The 18,115-nt window shown below is 36.8% G+C and overlaps 1 protein-coding gene across 3 annotated transcripts in view; it reads left to right on the top strand.

The window, feature by feature from the left end:
• The window catches only part of RtGEF (Rho-type guanine nucleotide exchange factor), a 141,289-nt gene that overhangs the window by 38,703 nt on the left and 84,471 nt on the right, over window positions 1–18,115 (top strand). The window lies entirely within an intron of this gene.

The following is an 18,115-nucleotide window of genomic DNA, read 5'->3' on the forward strand; positions in this document are numbered from 1 at the left end:
ACTGGCCACTGCGTCGAACACTTCTTCTGTCGATGCCTTGCTCTGGCCAGGATACGTATGGAATGTCTGAATAAGCAATTCGACAACTGCGTAGCAGAACTTGGCTCTGAGGAAATCGAAAACATTCTACGCTACATCAAAAAGACAAATTGGTTCAAATTCTTAAACATCTAAAAGAGTAAGGACTATAGCCCAAATAGTGGTATCATAATTGGCCAGACGGCCTAAGTGTGCCCCTCACATTGTTGGAGGGCAGCCATTTTAACCTAACCTAACGTAAACCAATATGTATCTTGTCCTATGCGGTCTGAAGTGAACTCCTTTAGATTGAAATATAAGAAGAACTTGCATGAAGTGTTGATTGAAGCCGCATGCTTTGAAGACACTATATTTTGTCAACTTGGGAACTTTGAGATTGAATCTTGTGCACCTGCATCAGTAATAAATGCAAACTCGTTATCATGATGACCTACCGCTGCCCTCTGAAGGTTGTGTGATTTTGTACAAAGTGCCTGAAATTTATTGTCTTCGCAGACATATTTGAATGGCAGCTGTGACTTAAATTGCCATTCGTTTCCGGACCTAACTCTTGTATACCGACTCTGAACGACAACTGCTTAGGCAGAAAAATTTATATTGAGGAGCTGTACGTGGGAGAACTACAATCATAGGTCTTTTCAAACTACTGGCGAGGGTCGACCCCGGTATTGAAATATTTTTTAAAGAATTTTGATATTTTGATATCAGTTCATTCGAGGGCCTTTGGTAAGTTAGGCCAGCAAACTAACACCTTAGGAAAAAGTAAAATGCAATTTTAGGAAATTTTATATTGGCACGCCTCCTTCAAAAATATGTTTAACTTGAATTATCTTTCAAAATATTTGAAGTGCGAGGTGTGGCAATTCAGTTCCATGAATTAGGCTTTAATTTAAAAACTGGCAACACTTTCATTCGTTATCATCTGTATAAGAGGGGGGATCAACCTTTAAGTTAAAGTTCAAAGTTGAAGAAGTTAGTACGTTTAGTTTGTGTTTTACGCGTATTTTTGCAAATAAATGAAGTGAAAATGTGCATTACAAGCGACGTGTACTGATTAAGTTTTTAGTGAAATCGTTGGATACTTGAGTATGACCTTGAGACGCGTCAAACAAAGTCAACAATGCGTGGAAGAGGGATGGAGTGGCCAACGAAAGCAAGGGTATCTAAAGTCATATCTGAAAGCAAAGTTGATTGTTTTTTTGATATCCACGACATCATTTATCGTGAATGCATTCCCGCTGTAGGCACCGACCCGTTTCACGTTCGTTGTGCAAGAGTTTTTGGCAAAAAAAAGTAATCCCAACATTGCTTCACCCACCCTATAGCACCGCTATTGCTTCCTGAAATTGTTTCTGTTCCCCAAGATGAAGTAGCACCTCAAGGGAACACATCATAGCTGTGTAGAGAAGGTTCAAGAAGCTGTAATTGTGGTGTTGAACGAGCTAACTGCGGAGGACTACCAACGGTCTTCCATTGGAATCGCTGCGTAGAGTTAGAGCGAAACTATTTTGAAGGTCGATAGTCAAAATTTTTTCTTTTTTATTGACCAATTCCCGAAACTTAATTGCCACACCTCGTATAACGATTGGGTAACGGTTGGTTGTACAGGTATAAAGGAATCGAGATAGATATAGACTTCCATATATCAAAATCATCAGTATCGAACAAATATTTGACTGAGCCATGTCCGTCCGTCCGTCTGTCCGTTAAAACGATAACTTGAGTAAATTTTGAGGTATTAGCGATATCGGTATAGCCCGATATCGTTCATTTTAAATAGCGATCTGAGATGAGTGCCCAAGAACCTACATACCAAATTTCATCAAGGTATGTAGGTTCTTGGGCACTCATATCAGATCGCTATTTAAAATGAACGATATCGCGCTATAACCACGCCCACTTTTTCGATATCGAAAATTTCGAACAAGCGAAAAAATGCGATAATTCATTATCTAAGACGAATTAAGCGATGAAACTTGGTGGGTGGGTTGTCCTTATAACGCAGAATAGAAAATTAGTAAAATTTTGGACAATGGGCGTGGCACCGCCCACTTATAAAAGAAGGTAATTTAAAAGTTTTGCAAGCTGTAATTTGGCAGTCGTTGAAGATATCGTCATGAAATTTGGCAGGAACGTTACTCCTATTACTATATGTGTGCCAAAGAAAACTTAGCAAACCCGGATGACGAACACGCCCAGTTTAAAAAAAAAAAAATTTTTTTTTAAGTCAAATTTTAACAAAAAATTTAATATCTTTACAGTATATAAGTAAATTATGTCAACATTCAACTCCAGTAATGATATGGTGCAACAAAATACAAAACTAAAAGAAAATTTCAAAAAGGGGGTGGCTCCGCCCTTTTTCATTTAATTTGTCTAGAATACTTTTAATGCCATAAGTCGAACAAAAATTTACCAATCCTTGTGAAATTTGGTAGGGGCATAGATTCTATGACGATAACTGTTTTCTGTGAAAATGAACGAAATCGGTTGAAGCCACGCCCAGTTTTTATACACAGTCGACCGTCTGTTCTTCCGCTCGGCCGTTAACTTAAGCAAAAATCAATATATCTTTACTAAACTTAGTTGACGTACTTACCCGAACTCACGTTATCTTGGTATAAAAAATGGCCGAACTTTTTCTATATCGAAAATTACGAAAAATGAAAAAAATGCCATAATTCTATACCAAATATGAAAAAAGGGATGAAACATGGTACTTGGATTGGTTTATTGACGCAAAATATAGCTTTAGAAAAAACTTAGAAAAATGGGTGTGACACCTACCATATTATGTAGAAGAAAATGAAAAAGTTCTGCAGGACGAAATCAAAAGCCTTTGGAATCTTGGCAGGAATACTGTTCGTGGTATTACATATATAAATAAATTAGCGGTACCCGACAGAAATTATTCTGGGTCACCCTGGTCCACATTTTGGTCGATATCTCGAAAACGCCTTCACATATACAACTAAGAGCCACTCCCCTTTAAAACCCCCATTAATACCTTTAATTTGATACCCATATCGTACAAACGCATTCTAGAGTCACCCCTGTTCCACCTTTATGCCGATATCTCGAAAAGGCGTCCACATATAGAAGTAAGGCCCACTTCCTTTTAAAATACTCATTAACACCTTTCATTTGATACCCATATCGTACAAACACATTCTAGAGTCATCCCTGGTCCACCTCTATGGCGATATCTCGAAAAGACGTACACCTATAGAAGTAAGGCCCACTCCCTTTTAAAATACTCATAAAACCATCCATGTCATACAAACACATTCCAGGGTTACCCTAGGTTCATTTTCCTACATGGTGATTTTCCCTTATTTTGTCTCCAAAGCTCTCACCTGAGTATGTTATATTCGGTTACACCCGAACGTAGCCTTTCTTACTTGTTGATTATAAATTTGCTATTAGCGATCGTATATTCAACACTTACTTATGTGATCCTATTAATGATGAAGATGATTACGAAGGAAAAAGAAGAGGAGGATGATGAGATATGTGGGAGCAAGGTGAAGATGAGATGAGTAAAGGAAATGGCAGCCGAAAACGAAATTTAAAAAGTGAAAAGAATGGCTACAGAAGTAATATTGTGAAAATAGAAAAAGAGAGAATGGAAAAGGAGAAAGAGAGGCAAATAAAAAAGAGGGAGAAAGGAAACGTAAGAAAAAGGAAGGAGGAAAATCGAAAGAGATGGAAAGGAAATGGCGCAGTTGGTTGGAAAAAGGATGATGAATAGAAAGATGATGCAGTCAAAAGCCAAAGTAGTCAGCAAACATTCTAGTTCATTGACTATAATTTTGTGGTGTTATTCATACTGGTCGGTTTTAGAATGGTTCATTTGTTCATTTTCTTTGTGGTGTTATTAATACTACCCTGCAGTCAAACCAACTAGATGTATACTAGATGAATACTAGTTTGCCAAAAATTCCAACTAGTATGAGTTCTGTAATTTTTTCATATTAGCAACTGGTATTTTTAACATGGCGATGTCCTACGAAATATCAATTGCCAGTCTCTGCATCAGCAGCATACCAATTGACAAACTAGTCATTATATACATCAACATTGTACCAGATGCCATACTAGTCAGCATACTCATCAGGCTCATACCAATTAACATACTAGTCAGCCTTTGCGCCAGCATTATACGAGATGGCATACTAGTTATTATATACATCAATATCATACCAACTGTAATACTAGTTAGTGTATTCAACATCAACATACCAGTTGGCATACTACTCAGTCTGTGCATCATTGTAATACCAGTTGACATACTATTCCATATTTGCATCCGCATCCTACTACATAATACACTAGTCCTAGTTGGATTGAAAAATTACTTGAAAATTGATAAATTACCTCAAATTCATTTTATTCATTATATTTCATGTATATAAAAAGTATGTATATTAGACTGGGTCGATTTATCAACCGATATCGCGCCATTGATTTTTACAACAGTTTTTTGAAAAAAAAAAAAATATTTTTTGGGTTTTGGGGAGTGTTTTGGTCGAAAAATTTACCCTTTCGCCATTATTTTTTTCGCAGGCTCGAAAATAATTTTTTTTGGGTATGCGTAGTGGAACTTTTTTTCTTGAGCCCAAATCCTATCGAAAAATCGATGGCGCGATATTGGTTAACTTTCGTCCATACAAATCGACCCAAGTTAATATACATACATACATATATCACTTTAAAATTTATCACTTCAATACATTATACTTTGGAATAAATTTTGATAAAAATACGTACATATATATAAAACCTAAAAAGTAACGGAATAACACATGCCGATTTTGTGATCGATCAGCGGAGCCGGCGGACCATATCCTGTGACGCAATCTCAAGACACAGGGCTAAGTTTATGGGCTCACCATGGCCAGAACATTCCCACATTAAATCCCTCAAGCCAAGAGAATGGCTAGGGTTCATCAAGGAAGTCGGCTTGGATGATGTGCTGTGAAGGAGATGAGGGCACAATAGACCAATGGTCGCAGTGCAATCTTCAATAAATTATCTATCTATCTAACAGAGAAGGACGAACCAGTCGTGGTTGACTACGTCAAAACAGGCCAAGCTGCACTAGCACCGTCCTATGATTAGTGTTAATGGAGTTCAGAACGGTGGTAGTGATATGCACTTTACGAAAGTGATGGCTGGATAACCGAAGAATTTCATTTAATTGAGGGAATCGTAACGGCTTCAAATGTTTTCATTACTGACCAAAGGCATAATATAGTTAGGTACTGGCTGGGTTTCCGGTCTTTGGTAGTGGTTTTATCCTTGCCATTCTCCGTTATTCTGGAACGGCAAAGGCTTTTAACGCCAAGTAAAAAAATGTGTTAGGCTACTGATGCCCTCATGGCCAAGGTGTTTTGGCATCGGCATAGGTTATCCGTCTGGGACTATTGATATGGAAGGCTTGGCGTTTTCGATATCTTCTTTAACCTCTGTTGAGGCAACGGTGAGGGTCGACTCGTCATGCTTGTGTTTATGTGCCCGTTGATTTGGACGATATCTAGCATTGTCAATTGAAGTATGGATTGCAAACTGGCACTCGCGCACTTCCTCGAGTCCGACAGACGAAATTCTAGTCGAATAAATAATTCAAATACTAACTACTATGAATAACACCACAAAATCATAGTCAATGAACCATTCTAAAACTGACTAGCATGATGAACGCTACAAAATTCTAGTCAAATAACTACCCATACACCAACTAGTATGAATAACCCCACAAAATTCTAGTCAATGAACTAGAATTTTTGCTGACTACTTTGGCTTTTGACTGCAGGGTAGTTAGTATTTAAATATTCATTTGACTAGAATTTCGTCTGTCGGCTCGAGGAAATACGCGAGTGCTTTCTGTAGCCAATTTGCAATTCATACTTCAGTCGACAATGCTAGATATCGTCCAAATCAACGGGCACATAAACACAAGCATGACGAGTCAACCCTGACCGTTACCTCAACAGAGGTTAAAGAAGTTATTGAAAAGGCCAAGCCTCCAATATCAATAGTCCCAGACGGAAGACCTATACCGATGCCAAAACACCTTGGCCATGAGGGCATCAGTAGCCCAGGACATTTTTTCTACTTGTCGTTAAAAGCCTATGCCTTTCCAGAATAACAGAGAAAGACCGGAAACCCAGCCAGTATCTACCGATATTATCCCTTTAGTCAGTAACGAAAACGTTTAAAGCGTTATGATTCCGTCAATTAAATGAAATTGTTCGGTTATCCAGCCAACAGCATGACTTCCGTAAAGTGCATATCACTACCACCATTCTGAACTCCATTAACACTCATAACAGGACGGCACTAGTGCAGCTTGGCCTGTTTTGACACAGTCAGTCACTACTGGTTCGTTCCTTCTCCGTTAGATAGATAGATAACTTATTGAGGATTGCACTGCGACCATTGGTCAGCACCTCATCCCATCCGACTTCCATGATGAACCCTAGCAGTTCTCTTGGCTTGAGGGATTTAATGTGGGAATGTTCTGGCCATGGTGAACCCATAAACTTAGCCCTGTGTCTTGAGATTGCGTCACATTCGTGTGTTATTCCGTTACTTTTTAGTTTTCATATATATGTACGTATTTTTATTAAAATTTATTCCAAAGTATAATGTATTGAAGTGATAAATTTTAAAGTTATATACATATGTATATATATACATACCTTTCATAGAAATGAAATATAATGAATAACATAAATTTGAGCTAATTTATCAATTTTCAAGTAATTTTTCAACCCAACTGAGACTAGTATATCAAATAGGATGCTGATGCAAATATCGACTAGTATGCCAACTGTTATTACAATGATGCATAGACTGACTAGTATGTCAATTGGTATGATATTGGTGTATATAATAACTAGAATGCCATCTGGTATAATGCTGGCGCAAAGGCTGACTAGTATGTTAATTGGTATGAGTCTGATGGGTATGCTGACTAGTATGGCATCTGGTACGATGTTGGTGTATATAATGACTAGTTTGTCAATTGGTATGATGCTGATGCAGAGGTTGGCAATTGGTATTTCGTAGGACATCGCCGTGTTAAAAATACCAGTTGCTAATATGGAAAAAAGACAGAACTCATACTAGTTGAGATTTTTGGCAAACTAGTATTCTTCTAGTATACAACTAGTTGGTTTGACTGCAGGGTATTTGCTACTGGCGCGCGGCAACCAAATCTAATAATTGAGAAACGAAGAGACAATTAAAATGACAACATTCATATTTACCATGCCTTTGTGTCTCTAATTGTCGATTCACCAAAAATGCCGCGGCCACATGTGGTTGACCTTAACGTGCATTGTGTATGATTATTCTTATTTGGGGGTAATAACGCCTACAGGTTCCTCACCAATACTACTCGGACGAATAATGTATTGTGGCGGCACCAGTCAATGCAAGCTCATATCATATATGTACATATTGGAATATACCAATAAACATTTTTGATTAAGCTCTTTCCCAAGAATTTACCATTTAATAGCTGTGTGTTTTTTTTACATGTATATACATTAGACTGTGTCGAAAAAAAAAGTTGCTAATGTCCGCCCCTAAATTTGAAGATTATGTTGAGAGGGTTTCGGAAAATTTTTTTTTAATTTTTTTTTGATCCTTCAAAATACAGCCAAAAAGGTTTTTTCGTTGTAACTTGGTTATTTGACGTCCGATTTTTAAAATTGATATGTCATTATTTTGGCCTTGAGAAGCCTTTTAAGCTATGAAGTCGTTTTCACATGATTAGGTTAGCTAAACAAATTTTACCCCCCCTAATGTATGTTTTTTTTCCATTCCAAACGAAATTACTTGAAAATTCAAGAAAATGTTGCTTTGAAACCATATTAATAAAATAATAAACAAAGAAGTTATAGCACTTTCAATATTTATTGCAACTCTTATTTTACCTGTTTCTTATTATACTTAGACCTGAAACTCATGATATTTTTGGAGGAAAACTTGCAGCGTTTGCATTGAAAAGTTAATAAAGATATGCCAAATATCATGAATAGGAGAAGTCAAAGTAAAGAAGTGAGTCAAACCTGTTGTTTCGTATTTATAATGATAACACTATGCGACAAAATCAACTTTTTTTCTGGGTATTGGAAAAATCCACTTTTTCGTAGAGATTGAGGCTTAAGTTAACAAAGTACTATCTCCGTTTTTCGAACTTAGCCCTCAAAAAATAGATATCGGATTACGAAGTTTGAAGTTCGAAATTCTACATTTCGAAATTTTATTTTATTTTTTTGTTAACGCGTTCAGCAAACTGAACAAGTAAAAATGTGGGCGTGGTCCGCCCTTTTCCCTTATTAGAAGGGCTGGATTCTTTTTGAGAAATTTAGTATAACAGCTGGGGTGAAAAGTCTGACTTCTGAATACAGTCGGACGTCAAATAACCAAGTTACAACGAAAAACCCTTTTTGGCTGTATTTCGAAGGATCAAAAAAAAATTTAAAAAAAAATTTTCCGAAACCCTCTCAACATAGTCTTCAAATTTAGGGGCGGACATTAGCAACTTTTTTTTTTGTATGGGGACCAACCCAGTCTAATATACATACATATGCACTAGAGCGGGTCAAATTGTATGGATGGATTTTTTTCTATCAGGAGTATAGCAAAAAGGTAATCTACAGATGATTCTAAGAAAAATTGCTAAAGACACCATAGCTCTAAGCCCGATTTCGAGTCGCCGCCTTTTGCAAAATAGACAACTTCCCATATGAATGTAGGGTTTAGCCAAAAAATCTTCATAGCTTCTGATAGAATTATATTATCATTTTTAACAAATTTCTTATGGACATTTTTTTTCTTTACAGCTAAAATAAGTTCAGAACATTTCCAACAACTTTCATTCAGACAGTTTTTTTTCGAATTCCTTTTAGTAGAAAAAAATGTTCAAAAAAACCTATATTTTCAAGTAATAAGCAAAAAAACACAATTTTTATAATTTTAATGTATTTATTTAAAAAATTCTTTTTTTTTACTTAAAATTTACCATTTTAACGTATTTTTCAAAATAAAAGTAATGTTATGTTATTATTTTTTTAAATCTTTTTTGCTCTCCATTCGTGGCTGTTTTTCACGACTTTCTGCCGTAACAGCCATAACACACTCACGTTTTTATACTCAGCGTGCTTTGCACACAGAGTATATTAACTTTGGTTGGATAACGGTTGGTTGTGCAGGTATAAAGGAATCGAGATAGATATAGACTTCCATATATCAAAATCATCAGTATCGAAAAAAAATTGATTGAACCATTTCCCCCCGTCCGTCCGTCCGTCCGTTAGCACGATAACTTGAGTAAATATTGAGATATCTTCACCAAATTTTGCACACGAGCTTACCTGGACCCAGAATAGATTGGTATTGAAAATGAGCGAAATCGGATGATAACCAAGCGCACTTTTTATAAATGTAACATTTTGGAAAACACAAAAAACCTGATTATTTAGTAAATAATACACCTAGAATGTTGAAATTTGACTTTATTGAGACTCTTGATAAAAATTCGAAAACATTTTTGAAAATGGGCGTGGCACCGCCCACTTGTGATAAAATCAATTTTACAAATATTATTAATCATAAATCAAAAATGGTTAAACCTTTAGTAACAAAAGTCGGCAGAGAGGTTTCCTTTACTATAAGGAATGCTTTGAAGAAAAACTAACGAAATCGGTTCAGGACCACGCCCACTTTTATATAAAAGATTTTTAAAAGGGTCGTGGACGAAGAAAATAAGCTATATCTTTGCTAAAAAGAGCTTTATATCAATGGTATTTCATTTCCCAAATGGATTTATAACAATAAATAGCAAAAACTTCAAATTTAAAAAAATGGGCGTGGCACCGCCCCTTTTATGACTAAGCAATTTTCTATGTTTCGGGAGCCATAACTCGAAAAAAAATTAACGGATCGTAATAAAATTGGGTACACACATTTTTCCTGTAGCAGGAAATATTTCGAGAAAAAGTGGACGAGACCGGTTAAAGACCACGGCAACTCAGATATAAAACAAGTTTAAAAGGGTCGTAGACTAGAATAATAAGCTATAACTTAGCAAGAAATAGTTATGAATCAATAATATTTCACTTATCAAGTTTTATTGTAAGAGGAAATGGGGAGAAGTTTTTTTTTAACGGGCGGTGCCACGTGTTATGTAGAAAAGTAATTTATCTGAAATGAAATGTGCAATTGAAGCTCACGCTGAGTATATAATGTTCGTTTACACCCGAACTTAGACACCTTTACTTGTTTTCTATAAGACGTTTGGAAACAGATATTAACAACTGAATTTGTCCCGCTCTAATATGCACTTAAAATTTAGATGGACTGCTAAGCACATACCTTTATCTACACTTATGAAATTGTTGCGCAGAAAATTAGTGCTGCCAAATTTCAGGATGCATTATACTCAGTTGCAACTGAAATGTGATTCTCCATTTTATCTCCACACTATTCTCCACTTTTTGACCGAAAACCACTATGTTAGTTATACACAATGACCAACAGAGGTCAAGCAGTTTTGTAGACAGTTATTTAACCACTGCCGCGCGCTAATTGGGTCTCCTAAACATTATTTCAGGCCCGGTTTTTCAGCAGTTGGTTAGACTTAAACTAAGTTTGTTTAAATTCTAGTCAAATTTAAACTGTATTTAAACAGCAGAGCAGTTTTTCAGTCACAGTCTAAGGCTGCCTTTGGGGTAGGCTTTTTTGTACGGCAATATTGGCTTTTTATTATCTAGATAATTTGTTGATAAAGAACCTACAGCTCAATTTGGTTTACACAATAAGCATGGGGAAAATATTATTTCCAGCCTTAGAGAAATATATAGTCTAGTTCGGAGTTGATATCCAACATCATTATATAATTATTCTTAAACCATATACATAGCTCTCAAGTTGATATCCAACTTCATTCTCTAATCACTATCCCACCTTTGAGACATTTTGTAAAATTTATAGTTCCCGAGCTGATCCCCAACGTCATTATCATTATCAAATTATTAACAAACCAACACATATCTTCAGTTGCCAACCCACAACTGTTTATTGTGAGAAATAAACACGTGGTTGATAGCAGTAATGAAGCGTTATTAATTAAAAAGAAATTATACATGTTTTATTTTATTTTCTCAGATAGCTATTTATATACAAAAATGAACGAAATCGGACTATAACCACGCCCACTTTTACGATATCGAAAATTTTGAAAACCCTAAAAAGTGCGATAATTCATTACCAAAGACGGATAAAGCGATGAAACTTGGTAGGTGGGTTGACCTTATGATGTAGAATAGAAAATTAGTAAAGTTTTGGACAATGGGCGTGGCACCGCCCACTTTTGAAAGAAGGTAATTTGAAAGTTTTGCAAGCCGTAATTTGGCAGTCGTTGAAGATATCATGATGAAATTTGACAAGAGCGTTATTCCTATTACTGTATGTGTGCTAAATAAAAATTAGCAAAATCGCCCACTTTTTAAGAAAAATTTTTTTTTAAATCAAATTTATAACAAAAAATTGAATATCTTTACAGCATATGAGTAAATTATGTCAACATTCAACTCCAGTAATGATATGGTGCAACAAAATACAAAAATAAAAGAAAATTTCAAAATGGGCGTGGCTGCGCCCTTTTTCATTTAATTTATCTAGAATACTTTTAATGCCATAAGTCGAACAAAAATTTACCAATCCTTGTGAAATTTGGTAAGGGCATAGATTCTATGACTATAACTGTTTTCTGTGAAAATGGGCGAAAACGGTTGAAGCCACGCCCAGTTTTTATACACAGTCGACCGTCTGTCCTTCCGCTCGGCCCTTAACACGATAACTTGAGCAAAAATCGATATATCTTTACTAAATTTAGTTCACGTACTTATCTGAACTCACTTTATCTTGGCATAAAAAATGGCCGACATCCGACTATGACCACGTCCACTTTTTCGATATCGAAAATTACGAAAAATGAAAAAAAATGCCATAATTCTATACCAAATATGAAAAAAGGGATGAAACATTGTAATTGGATTGGTTTATTGACGCAAAATATAACTTTAGAAAAAAACATTTTAAAATGGGTGTGACACCTACCATATTAAGTAGAAGAAAATGAAAAAAGTTTTGCAGGGCGAAACCAAAAGCCCTTGGAATCTTGGCAGGAATACTGTTCGTTGTATTACATATATAAATAAATTAGCGGTACCCGACATATGATGTTCTGGGTCACTCCCTTTTAAAACCCTCATTAATACCTTTAATTTGATACCCATATCATACAAACACATTCTAGAGTCACCCCTGGTCCACCTTTATGGCGATATCTCGAAAAGGCGTCCACCTATAGAACTAAGGCCCACTCCCTTTAAAAATACTCATTTACACCTTTCTTTTGATACCCATATTGTACAAACAAATCCTAGGGTCACCCCTGGTCCACCTTTATGAAGATATCTCGAAACGGCGTCCACCTATGGAACTAATGATTACTCCCTTTTAAAATACTCATTAACACCTTTCATTTGATTCCCATATCGTAGAAACAAATTCTAGAGTAAACCCTGATCCACCTTTATGGCGATATCCCTAAATGACGTCCACCTATAGAACTATGGCCCACTCCCTCATAAAATACTCTTTAATACCTTCCATTTGATACCCGTGTCATACAAACACATTCCAGGGTTACCCTAGGTTCATTTTCCTACATGGTGTTTTTCCCTTATTTTGTCTCCAAAGCTCTCAGCTGAGTATGTAATGTTCGGTTACACCCGAACTTAGCCTTCCTTACTCGTTTAACTTGCAAATGTAGAACAACCGCTGTTAGTAACTTCATATTCCCAAATCCCTCAATCTCACTTATTACCATGATACAAAAAATGGAGGTAGTTCCATTTAGTGTGACGTTAACCACTTGACTTTTGCGGGTACGATGACAATTTCACCAAAAACAAGCTACCAGATTGAAATGTGGTACGAATTTTTCTAATTTTGATGGATTACATAAATAAATTACTTTCATAGTTATTTTAAATGAAAAAGAAAAAAATGAGCCGCATGAGTTGGAAATATTTTAATACGACATATCAGCCTAGGAAAGAAGGTTTTTAATAAGTTTTTCGAGCTCCCGAAAATTGCTGTGGTGGAAGAAACAGTGATCGAAGTATTCAAAGCAAGGGAATATAGCCTTCATAAGTGTCCGTGCGTTTGCTCACAACATGTTGACAGCACATACACGTTTGTCAATTGTTGCCCAAAGAAGGTCCTTATAAACCAAAACCGCAATTTCTAAAGAGTTTAGCATACTCAAACGCAATTTTTAGGAAATTGAATGGTGATAAATTGGCTACAAGTCCACATCCCCTGTAGCTCTGTAGGTTACCATTAGTTATGAGAATTCTTTTGCCCATTGTACCAGGGGTTACCTTGGGGCAAGGCCCGCCTATACAACTTCTGTGCCGTTTTAGCATTAACATGGATGTGGCGTCGTACAAACGTAACAAATGAAACACCTCTCACTCACTGCAGACTTTGGAGGTACACTTTTTCTCAACATGCCTTGAGAAATATCCACTGTAGAGGCATTATAATAGGGCCATGCTAGAACAACAGGATTTTCCGTGTATTTCTTTCTGTCTAGGGGTCAAGTTGCCATAAAGATATGAGTCATTAGCCAATGTATGAGTCATCAACTATTTTTCAACAGAATTGCATGTTTTACTGATTCTCAATAGATATGCAAGCACATAAATCGTGCTAAAGCATATTATTATTGTCTTTGCGTTCTCATACTGAAGAAAATTTCCATCCCGAAAACCCACAATTTCGCCTTAAACATTAATGGTATGGCAACGCTTTTAGCAAAACAACAAACATTGTGAAACTTCAAAAATCCCCAAATACGTCAAAACATTTTGAGTGGAACTACCTTCTTTTTTATACCATGCTTATTACTGGAATGGAATCGAAATTCCCTTCTCAAATGATTCTTACCCGGAACTGAAAATAATTGATTGACAAAAGTTTACTGAAACAAGAAACTTAACTAACAAGAAATGCAGCGAATGAAAGCAATCAGGCTTTTAGGGTTTATTGGGATGTAAAAATATTATCAGCTTCTCATTCATAACTATTGCAACCTTTCAGTCGTTCAATCGAGTGGTTGATTAAAAATTTGCCTAGCAGACATAATTAACTTATGGAATTTGATTATTTGATGTGCTGGGACATATAAATTAAAGCTACTGAAATATTAAAATTTTGATATTTTTGCATATACTAAGCAGTCTTGTATCTACAGTCTTGTATCTATAAAATAAATAAATATAAGGCGCGATAACCTCCGAAGAGATCTAAGGCCGAGCTTCTCTTCCAATTTGCGTCGTGCTCCTCTTGATTTTCCCTACAAATTGGCCGGACGGGACCTACATGATTTTATGCCGACTCCGAACGGCATCTGCAAGGCAGATGAGTTTTCACTGAGAGCTTTTCATGGCAGAAATACACCCGGAGCGCTTGCCAAACACTGCCGAGGGGCGACCATGCTTAGAAAAATTTTCTTCTAATTGAAAACCTTATTTCTAAAATTTTTGATGTTGCTTTGCCCGGGGTTTGAACCCAGGGCATCCGGTGTGGTAGGCGGAGCACGCTACCATCACACCACAGTGGCCGTCTTGTATCTACATAAACAAATTAATTATTATGTCTACACATATGTACATACAAGAAGCGGAGAGATATGCACAAACACATGCATATATCTGAGATACTCACAAAAGTATGCAATCATCGCTGGAAGTATCACTCACATATACACGCGCATATGGCTATGCGAGAAGCTATAAACGCGCATCTGTAGTTTATAACTGGTGAGTTTATAGCTGGTAAACAAGTAGTAAATTCTAGAAGAAGAAATGCATAGAAGTATGTGAACGACACAGCAGAGATTATAAACAGAGCAAAAGCTGAGCAAGCATAACTCAGTTTGTTTTAAACACGCTATCAGCTGCGAAGTGAAGTTTAATTGTGAAGTACTTTCAAAGAAGTCTAATAAAGACCATTTTGTAATACATAATATTGGAGTGTTTTATTCAACAGTTTAGCGATAGAAACGTTAGCAGAAGGTTGCAAATAAGTGGAATTTCCCTAAATTCGTTACAGTATTAAATTAGCTGGAAAGCTGGAAGCGCGTCGATGCTATTATTGTATTCTCGTTATTATTTGTTGCTGCTAATTTTGTGTAATAGGTTGCAATTAAATTAGCGTTGAGGGCATCTAGCGTAGCGCAGCCAATGCCATTGCTGGTTTCCTTATTAATATTAAAAGCAAGTTTTGGTTGTTGTGTGGCAGCCTGTTAATGTCAAAGTGAATACACACACAATTTTACTGTACGAAAGCATTATATTTGGCAGATAGAAAGAATATAGCGGTTGTGGGAAAGTAAAACTTCTTTCATATACTAAAGTTATTAAATGTATTATGTTCGGTAAATATTATTTTCTAAGGCAGTTATATTATTTTTCGTTGCAGGTTATAATACATTTTTTGGAAGCTTATAATGGTTACATACAGTATACAATCAGATGGAGTGATCCAATTTTTACTGTCTTGTATTGATTGAAAGAACTGTTCCCTATGAAGAAGTGCAATGATTGATCAATCGATTTGATATACTATTGAACCAGAATGCATATTGGGGAATTTATAATGGATACATACAGTACACATCTTACTTACTTATCTTATTGGCGCTTAACCGTTTAAACGGCTATGGCCGTCCAACAAGGGGCGCCAGTCGCTCATTCTCTCTGCCAACCGGCGCCAATTGGTCACACCAAGGTAGTTTAAATCGTTTTCCACCTGGTCCTTCCAGGGGAGTGGGGGCCGCCCTCTACCTCTGTTTCCATAGGCGGGCTCCGATAGAAACATCTTTGTCGAAGCGTCATCCTTCTTTTGCATAACATGGCCTAGCCAGCGCAGCCGCTGCGTTTTAATTCGCTGGACTATGTTGATGTCTGCGTATAGCTCAGCAGTGCACATCAGAGTTTAAATTATGTACATATATTTCGTATGCTTTAGAAAAATCAGATGAGATAAAGCCAAAAAAAAAATTTGACATGATTATGAATGCTAAGCTTCTACATTTTTCTTGACGTTCAGCGCTACCATGAGCCCTAACATCTGTGAGGTACGAGACTGTTCATTGTATTGAACTTGTGATAATATCTATCCTTGTGTTTACGATGCAAACACCTCTCTTAACTTACATGCAAATTGTTCCATTTATTTCCATGTCCCATGCCAAGCTTTACAGACATAGGCCATAGTATGAAACATTTACCTTTGACTGGTTTTCATATGGTGCCTCAGGCGCATGTTCCAGCCGACTTGTCAGCTCCTATCACTTTTGAATTTGTAGCTCTTGTATATCCGTAAGACAAACATTCCATACCGATTTAGTGGATACACTCGTTTCATACAATCTTCGATATCATTGTCGTGCTCCACTATTCTTTACAGTTTTTTTATTTAAATCTCTTCAGATATATCTGCCTTTTTGTATCAGGACTTGCTACTTTCGCAACTTTATCCCGCGAAACTCCAATCAAGATTGGTAGCACTCCCTAAAATCTTCGAGGAAGGTTATTTCTACAGATCTGGTGAGTAAGATGGGCACTCTGTCGCTGTGATGAAGTCAGGAATTTTTTTCCTTGCACCACTCTATATCTTCGGTTGCTTTTAAAGCAATAGCGGATACTTGCCTTTAGTCACCATTCACTTTCTACAAAGTAATATTGACTCATGAAAATACCACAACCCCTAATCTACCTCCTAGGCTGTTTAATAATAAGTTGGTCAATCTATACCTATTTCTTGATAATTGGCGCCGACTCGGAACAGCCAGGGAGGTCCTGTTTTCCTCCACCTGCCCTTAGGTGGAGATCCATTCGCATAACATAACGTAGCCAGTGAAGCCTTTGGGATTTTATGCTGCAATATTTTCACATCCGCACAAAGCTCATACAGTTCATCATTAAACCACCATCGATATTCGCCGTCAGCATCACGGGCAGCGCTATCAATCTTCCGAAGAACTTTTCCTTTCAACGCTCCAAAAGCTATCTTCTCTCAACATCCTGCATGATTCCGAGACACATCAGGACAGGTACTTTGAGCTACTTGTAGAACGTCATTTGTGTTCGTCGAGAGGGAATCCTACTTTTCCGTTGCTTACTAAGTCCAAAGTAGCGCTTGTTGGCAAGAGCTATTCTCGTTTTGATTTCTTGGTTGACATTGCTTTCGATGTTAATGCCAGTTCCCAGAACAGTCCCGAATTTATATCCGTCAAAAGTGATGTAGCTGCCAAGGCAATAGGGTATCCTTGAATTATAGCGTTAGAAGCAGGGTATCGAGTGGTTAAGATCTCGAGTCTGTATAATTTTCTCCAGCATAAAATTAAAGTAATCGCAAGATAGGGCATAACTTTCTCTTAAGCCGAGTTCAGTCTCGAACGGCTAGGATATACCGTTTCCAGTTCTGACTTATTTATTTTATGTTTATCAGCTCACGGTTAAGCTCTACGTCATTTTGCACAGTCGTATAAGTACTGCAAGGTCAAATTCAGATTGCGGCATATAAGCAGTTCGTTTTAGTGATGCCGAAGGTGGCTTTAATATAGACGGATAGGTTATGTGTGTCAATTGTTTTATATGGAGACGATTTCCAAGAAAAATTGAAACCTGAAGTCGCACTTTCGTATAAAATGCTTGACAGAGCCTCGATGCCGCCGTGTAGATGTAGTGTGCTAACCAAAATAGCCATAGGTTCCCAACTCAAATGACGGGAAACGCAGCATAAAAATAATTTAGAAAATTTTGTGTGAAAGGCGACCTTACGGCATTGGTAGTTTATAACAGGGTCGCCGTCAGGTAATGGTTTGGCAAGCCTTCCGAAGATATTTCCGCATGGAACCCTTTTCAGCATAATTTCATCTGCTTTACAGATGCCGTTCGATCTCAGCATAAACCATGTATTG

This window comes from Eurosta solidaginis, chromosome 2, assembly GCF_040869045.1.
Source record: "Eurosta solidaginis isolate ZX-2024a chromosome 2, ASM4086904v1, whole genome shotgun sequence".
Lineage (NCBI taxonomy): Eukaryota > Metazoa > Arthropoda > Insecta > Diptera > Tephritidae > Eurosta > Eurosta solidaginis.